Source organism: Hippopotamus amphibius, chromosome 1 (genome assembly GCF_030028045.1).
Source record: "Hippopotamus amphibius kiboko isolate mHipAmp2 chromosome 1, mHipAmp2.hap2, whole genome shotgun sequence".
Taxonomy (NCBI): domain Eukaryota; kingdom Metazoa; phylum Chordata; class Mammalia; order Artiodactyla; family Hippopotamidae; genus Hippopotamus; species Hippopotamus amphibius.
The window spans coordinates 110,144,096-110,153,116 of NC_080186.1; positions in this window are offsets into that span (position 1 = coordinate 110,144,096).

A 9,021-nucleotide genomic window follows, 5' to 3' on the forward strand; every position below is an offset into this window, starting at 1 on the left:
TAGGAAAGACAAACTGTCATTTAAAAGCTCACCATCTGAAACAGAATCAAAATGGTGGAGGAGGTGGATGTGGCGCTCCCATCCCCCACAAACACATCAAAAAATACATTGACATGTAGAGCACTTCTCACTGAAAACTGGCAGAAGAACTCTTGTAAACTAATGCTGCAAGAAAGATCTGCTTGTAACTGGGTAGGACAGAAGGAAAAAAAGAGAAGAATCAGGTCAGGACCTGGGTCCCTGGGAGGCATCTGCAAGGAGGAAAGGGTTCACAAGGGTAGACCCTGGCTCTGGGGAGTGAGCAGGTAGAATCACAATCTGGGTATCCCAGTCATGAGATCCTATATGGATTGGCCAGGCCCCCTTGCCTCTTGGGACATCTGCTGAGACAGAAGGTTTGGAGAAGGCTAGACTCTACTCACCAAGAGTACATGCTGGCTTTGTCAACAATCAGGGCAGAGAGTCTTGCATCAGGAGCACCTTCCTTGCTGTACTTCCCAATCCGAAGGGGCAAACAACCTGGCCCCACTCACTCCGTGCTACAACCTGGCACAAGATCTTGGCAGTGACTCAATCTAGCTGTACAGAGACAGACCAGGATACATGGGGTGTGACCCAAGTGTGGCCTCAGATGCCATAGTCAGCAAGGGCTCAGGGTGACAGGTGTAGACGTGGTGAACATTAGTGTGGGAGGTGGCAAAACAGGAGTGTGCAAGGGCCAACCAATGAATCTTGAGCAGACAGGCCCTGGGAGAAGACATGATCTAGCTAGGCAGAGACAGCCCAGAGGGCCTGGGGTGTGGTCCAGTTGGGGCTGCAACAGCCATTGTGAGCACACTCAGGAGTACACAGTGGTTGGGCTTCCAGCTTTGCACTAGATCTGGGGCAGACAGGTCCTGGGTGAAGTCTGCCAGAGAGGCAGCCTAGATCTCAGGTGGCAGTGCAGCCATCTCAATCCCTACAGTCACAACCCCCCAACTTCCAGCCCCAGCTCACTCCACACCACAGTCTTACACTAGATGTGGAACAAACACAATAAGGACACCATCTTGGGCTGCCTCTGAGTGGAGCTGTAGATGCCTACACAGGTGGAGAATAGGTCCTCTGTGACCACACAGGCCTCACTTGCTTCAGCACTCACCTCCTTTGGGGCAGGGCATGTACCCAAGTGCAACAGAGTCTGATCAAACTCAGCCCTCAAGGCTTCTACTTCAACAACTGGAGAGCACACCCGGCCCCTGACCAGGCCATGACATGGTGCAGAGAGGAAGCTCCACCTCACATCCAGCACAGGCTATAGATACTACACCACCCATCACACCCTGCTAACAAGGGGATAATGGTCAGCACACACAGAGGAAAGGCATGGCTGGCATCCCTACTGAAACCAGCTCTCACACCAAAAATATTAGACTTATGGAGGCTACACAGGGACACTCCCATAGTAGATAAATATTTCTCCTAAAATCATAGAGACGGAGAAATTTAAGTAAAATGAAAAGGAAGAGGATCTACTCCCAATTAGAAGAATAAGAGAAATCCCCTGAAAGAACAAATAATGAAACAGACCTCACAAGTCTACTAGACCTGGAGTTCAAAAAGGAGGTAATAAACTCAAGATAATAAAAGCTATTTATGACAAACCCACAGCCAATATAGTACTCAAAAGACTTCCTGCTAAAATCTGGAACAAGACAAGGATGCCCACACTCACCTCTTCTATTCAACATAGTATTAGAAGTGCTAGCCACAGTGATCAGACAAGAAAAAGAAATGGTATTCAAATTGGAAGGGAAGATGTAATATTGTCATTATATGCAGATAACATGATACTATATATAGAAAACCCTAAAGACTCCACGCAAAAGCTACTAGAACTGATAAACAAATTCAGCAAGTTAGCAGGATACAAGATTAACATACAGAAATTGGTTGCATTTCTTCACACCAACAATGAATTATCAGAAATGGAATGTAAGAAAATGATACCTTCTAAAATTACAACCCCCAAAATACACTACTTAGGAATAAACCTCACCAAAGAGGTGAAAGACTTCTTTGCTGAGAACTATAAAACATTAATAAAGAAAACTGAAGATGATGCAAAGAAATGGAAAGCTATCCCATGCTCTCAGATTAGATGAATTAATATTGTTAAAATGGCCATACTACTCAATGCAATCTGCAGATTTAATGTGATCCCTATCAATTTACCCATGACATTTTTTACATAAGTAGGCAAATAATCCTACCATTTATATGGAACCATAAAAGACCCAGAATTGCCAAAGCAACTCTGAGGAAAAAGAACAAAGCTGGAGGCATAACCCTCCCAGACTTCAGACAATACTACAAACCAATAGTAACCAAAACTGCATGATATTGGCACAAAAACAGACATCTGGATCAATGGAACAAAATAGAGAGCCCAGAAATAAACCCACACACCCATGGTCAATTAATATTTGACAAAAAAGGCAAGAAAATACAATGGGAAAAGACAGTCTCTTCAGCAAGTGATGTTGGGAACGTTGGACAGCTGCACATAAATCAATGAAGTTAGAACACACCCTCTCACTATACACAAAAATAAACTCAAAATGGCTTAAAGACTTAAACATAAGACATGACACCATAAAACTCCTAGAAGAGAACATAGGCAAAACATTCTCTGACATAAATCATACCTATGTTTTCTTAGGTCAGTCTTTTAATAGAAATAAAGGCAAAAATTAACAAATAGGACCTAATCAAACTTACAAGCTTTTGCACAACAAAGGAAACCACATACAAAATGAAAAGACAACCTACAGAATGGGAGAAGATATTTGCAAATGATGCGACTGACAAGACCTCAATCTCCAAAATATACAAAGAGCTCCTACATTCAATAACAAAAACAGCAACAAACAACCCAATCAAAAAATGGGCAGAAGACCTAAATAGACATTTCTCCTAAGAAGACAAACAGATGGCCAATAGGCATGTGAAAAAATGTTCAACATTGCTAATTGTTAGAGAAATGCAAATCAAAACTACAATGAGGTACCACCTCACACCAGTCAGAATGGCCATCATTAAAAAGTCTACCAATAACAAATGCTGGAGAGGGTGTGGAGAAAAGGGTACCCTCCTATAGTGTTGGTGGAAGTTTAAGTTGGTGCAGCCACTGTGGAAAACAGTATGGATGTTCCTCAGAAAACTAAAAATAGGATTACCATATTACCCAGCAATTTCACTCCTGGGCATATATCTGGATAAAACTATAATTCAAAAAGATACATTCACCCCTATGTTCATAGCAGCACTATTCATAGTAGCCAAGATATGGAAACAACCTAAATGTCCATGTCCATCAATAGATGGATGGATACATAAGATATGATACAGAAAATGTGAGATACATACACAGACAGACAGACACACACACACACACACACAATGGAACACTATTCAGCCATAAAAAAGAACAAAATAATGCCATTTGCAGCAACATGGATTCAGCTAGAGATGATCATACTAAGTGAAGTCAGAAGGAGAAAGACAAATACCATATGATATCACATATGTGGAATCTAAAATATGACACAAATGAACCTACCTATGGAACAGACTCACAGACACAGAGAACAGACTCTTGGTTGCCAAGGGGGAGGGTGTTGGTGGAGGTATGGAATGGAAGTTTAGGGTTAGCAGATGTAAGCTTTTATATGTAGAATGGATAAACAACAAAGTCCTACTATATAGCCCAGAGAACTATATTCAATATCCTATTATATGCCATAATGGAAAAGAATATATAAAGAATGTATATAAATGTGTAACTGAATCACTTTGCTGTACAGCAGTAATTAACACATTGCAAATCAATTATACTTCAATAAAAAAGGAGGTAATAAAAATGCTAACTGAATTAAGAAAAATTATCAACAGAAATGCAGGTCACTGTAACAAGGATCTAGAAACTATAAAAATGAACCAGTCAAAAATGTACAATTCAATTGCCAAGATAAAAATCCAACCTAGAAGCAATGAATACCAGACTAAATGATACAGAAGAATGAATAAGTGATCTGGAAGATAGACTAATGGAAATCAACCAATCAGAAGAGGAGACAGAAAGACAAATTTTTTAAAAACGAAGGCAACATACAAGATCTATGGGACAATAGGAAACGTGCCAACCTTCACATAATAGGGATTCCAGAAGGAGAAGAAAGAGAAAAGGGGATTGAAAATGTATTTGAAGAAATTATGGCTTGAAACTTTCCAAACCTAAGAAAGAGACAGAAATCCAGATACAAGAAGCACTGAGGATCCCAAACAAGAGGAACCCAAACAGATTCACACCAAGACATATCATATTGAAAATGGCAAAATTTAAGAGAGGATTCTAAAAGCAGCAAGAGAAAAATGGAGAGTCAGTTACAAGGGAGCATCTATAATACTATCAGCTAATTCTCTGCAGAAACTTTGCAGGCCAAAAGGAGTGGCATAATATATTCAAAGTTCAGAAAGGGAAAAACCTTCAACCTAGGATACTATACCCAGCAAAATTATCACTTAGTATAGATAGAGAGAGAGAGTTTCCCAGGCAAGTGAAAACTAAAAGAATTCAGCAATATTAAACCTCCCCCAAAAGAAATATTGAAGGGTCTTCTCTAAATAGAAAAGAAGCAAGAATCTATAGAAAATGAAAATCACAATATGAAAGGTATACATAAAAGGACTGAAGATCATTTAAATAAGCCAGTAGAGATTTTAAACAATAAAAAAGCATGATGAAGGCAATTATAAATACAAGTAACAGTAAGAAGATAAGCACAAAGATATGAAATAGGACATCAAAGTCACAAAATGTGGGGGAGGGGATTGTAAAAATGTAGATCTTTTATAATGTGTTTGAACTAGTATGACTTCCAGTTTAAAGCAAGTAGATATAGTTATGGGTCAACATACTTGAAAACCAGGGTAACCACAAATAAAAAATACATAATAGATTCACAAAAATCAGTAAGAAAGGAACTTAAGCATACTATAAAAGGAAATCATCAAACTACAAAAGAAAAACAAAAAAGAAGAAATGAACAAAGAACTACAAAACAACTGGAAAATATGGATTTAAGTGGCAATAAGTACATACCTATCAATAATTACTTTGTGAATGGGCTAACAGCTCCAATCAAAAGACAGAGTGGGAGATTGGATTAAAAAAAAACCCACAATATTCTGCCTACAAAAGACACTTCAGGGTGAAAGACACACAGACTAAAAGTAAGGGAATGGAAAAAGATATTTCCATGCAAATGGATACAAGAAAGTGGGGGTAGCAAAACACACACCAGACACAATAAACTTTAAAACAAAGTCCATAAAGAAAGACAAAGAAGTACACAATATGATGATAATGGGATCAATACTAGAAGATATTACACTCACTAACATATATGCACCCAATATAGGTGCTCCTGAAGACATAAAACAAATACTAAAAGACATAAAGGGAGAAATTGACAGGAATACAATAAGAGTAGAAGACTTTAACACCCCACTAACATCGATGGACAGATCTTCCAGACAGAAAATCGATAAGACAACAGAGGTCCTAAATGACACAACAGACCAGTTGGTGTTAATTGATATCTACAGGACGCTACATCCAGAAAACCAAAAAAATAAAAACAAAAAATACCCACAAACCAGAATACACATTCTTTTCAATTTCATGAGGAATAGTCTCTGGGATAGATCACATACTAGGTCACAAAAGAATCCTCAACAAATTTAAGAGGATAGAAATTATTTCAAGCATCTCTTCTGACCACAATGGTATGAAATTAGAAATCAATCACAGAAAGAAAAATGGGAAAAGGATAAATACATGGAGAGTAAACAACATGCTACTAAAAACCCAATGGGTGAATGATGAAATCAAAAGAAGAAATCAGAAAATACCTTGAAACAAATGAAAATGAGAACAAAACCTTTCAAAAATCTATGGGATGCAACTACTGGGCATATACCCAGAGAAAACCATAATCCAAAAAGAAACATGTACCATAATGTTCATTGTAGCACAATTTACAATAGCCAGGACATGGAAGCAACCTAAATGCCCATCAACAAATGAATGGATAAAGAAGATGTGGCATATATATACAATGGAATATTACTCAGCTATAAAAAGGAATAAAATGGAGCTATATGTAATGAGGTGGATAGACCTAGAGTCTGTCATACAGAGTGAAGTAAGCCAGAAAGAGAAAAACAAATATTGTATGCTAACTCATATATACGGAATCTAAAAAAATAAAAAAAAAAAATAGTACTGATGAACCCAGTGACAAGACAAGAATAAGGATGCAGATGCAGAGAATGGACTGGAGGACATGAGGCTGTGGGGGCGAGGGGCAAAGGGGAAGCTGGGACTACGTGAGAGAGCAGCATAGACATATTTACACTACCAACTGTAAAATAGATAGCGAGTGGGAAGTTGCTGTATAACAAAGGGAGATCAACTTGATGATGGGTGATGCCTTAGAGGGCCGGGATGGGGAGGGTGGGGGGGAGTCACAGGAAGGAGGGGATATGGGGATATATGTATAAATACAGCTGATTCACTTTGGTGTACCTCAAAAAGCTGGTACAAGAGTATAAAGCCATTATATTCCAATAAAGAGCTTAAAAAACTCTATGGGATGCAGCAAAAGCATCCTAAGATAGAAATTTCCCTCTTCTTCTAAGAGGGAAATTCATAATGATACAGGCTCACTGAAGAAACATTAAAAAAGAAAATCTCAAGCAGCATAACCTAACACCTAAAAGAGTTAGCAAAAGAAGGACAAACAAAATCCAAAGTCAGCAGAAGGAAGGAAATAATAAAGATCAGAGAGGAAATAAATGGAGATTAAAAAACAAAAAAATCTATAAAACCAAGAGTTGGTTCTTTGAAAAGATAAACAAAAATTGACAAACCTCTAGCCAGGTTCACCAAGGAGAAAAGAGAAAGGACTCAAATAAAAAAATAAGAAATGAAAGAGGAGAAATAATAAGTGATAGCACATAAAAACAAAAAATCTTAAGAGAATACTATGAACAGTTGTATGCTAACAAATTGGACAACCTAGAAGAAATGGACAAGATTCTAGAAGTGCATGGCCTGCCAAAACTGAATCAAGAACAAACATAATTTGAAGACACATATCACTAGAAGTAAAGTGGAAACTGTAATTAAAAAAAAAAAAAAAACCCACATCTCTACAAATGACCTAATTTTTTTCCTTTTTATGGCTGAGTAATATTCCATTGTATATATGTACCACATCTTCTTTACCCATTTGTCTGTTGATGGATATAAAGACTGTCATACAGAGTGAAGTAAGTCAGAAAGAGAAAAACAAATAATATTAATGCATATATGTGGAATTTAGAAAAATGGTACATAGGAACTGGTTTGCAAGGCAGAAATAGAGACAGAGATGTAGAGAATAGATGTATGGACACCAAGTGGGGAAAGGGGTGAGGTGGGATGAATTGAGAGAATGGGATTTACACATATATACAAATATGTATAAAATAGATAACTAATGAGAACTTGATGTATAGCACAGAGAACTCCACTGTACAGTATAAACTAACACAACATTGTAAAACAACTATACCCCAATAAAATAAAATAAAATTTAAAAACTCCCTGCAAACAGAAGTCCAGGATCGAACAGCTTTCCTGGGTATTCTACCAAACATACAAAGAAAAACTTATAAATATCCTTCTGAAATTATTCCAAAACATTAAAGACAAGGAAACACTCTCACATTCATTCTAGGAAGACACTATCACCCTGATACGAAAACCAGATAAAGACATTACAAAAAAGAAAATTACTGGGAATTCCCTAGTGATCCAGTAGTTAGGACTCCATGCTTTCACTGCCAAGGGCATGGGTTCAATCTTTGATTGGGGAACTAAGATCCCACAAGGCATGCAATGTGGGGAAAAAAATTGCAGGCCAATATCTTTAATAAATATAGATACAAAAATCCTCAACAAAGTATTAGCAAACTGAGTCCAACAATACATAAAAAGGATCATACACCAGAATCAATTTGGATTTATTCCAGTGTTGCAAGGATGGTTTAACACACACAAATCAATGTGATACACCACAAAAACAAAAGACAAAAACAAATGATCATCTCAATAGATTCAGAAAAATCATTTGACAAAATTCAGCATCCATTTATGATAAAAACTCACCAAAGTAGGTATAGAAGGAACACACCTCAACATAATAAAAACCATTTATGTCAAACCACAGCCAACATAATACCAAATGGGGAAAAGCTGAAAACCTTCCCACTAAATTCAGGAACAAGACAAAGATGCCCACACTCACCACTTCTATTCAACATAGTATTGGAAGTCCTAGCCACAGCAATCAGACAAGAAAAAGAGATAAAATGTATCCACATTGGAAGGGAAGAGGTAAAACTGTCAGTATTTGTAGATATTTATATAGAGATCCTGAAAGACTCCACAAACAAATGATTAGGACTAAAAGATGAATTTAGTAAGGCAGCAGGATACAAGATTAATATACAGAAATTTGTTGCATTTCTTTACACTAACAATGAAATATCAGAAAGAGAAAGTAAAAAAAATGTCTCATTTAAAATCCTGTCTAACAGGGCAAGAATAAAGATGCAGATGTAGAGAACGGACTTGAGGACACGGGTGGTGGGGATGCAAAGGGGAAGCTGGGATGAAGTGAAGTGAGAGAGTAGCATTGACATATATACACCACCAAATGTAAAACAGATGGCTCGTGGGAAGTTCCTGCATAACATAAGGAGATAAACTCGATGATGGGTGATGACTTAGAGGGCCAGGATAGGGAGGGTGGAAGGGAGTCATGGGAGGGTAGGGATATGAGGATATATGTATAAATACAGCTGATTCACTTTGGTGTACCTCAAAAATTGGCACAATAGTGTAAAGCAATTATATTCCAGTGAAGAGCT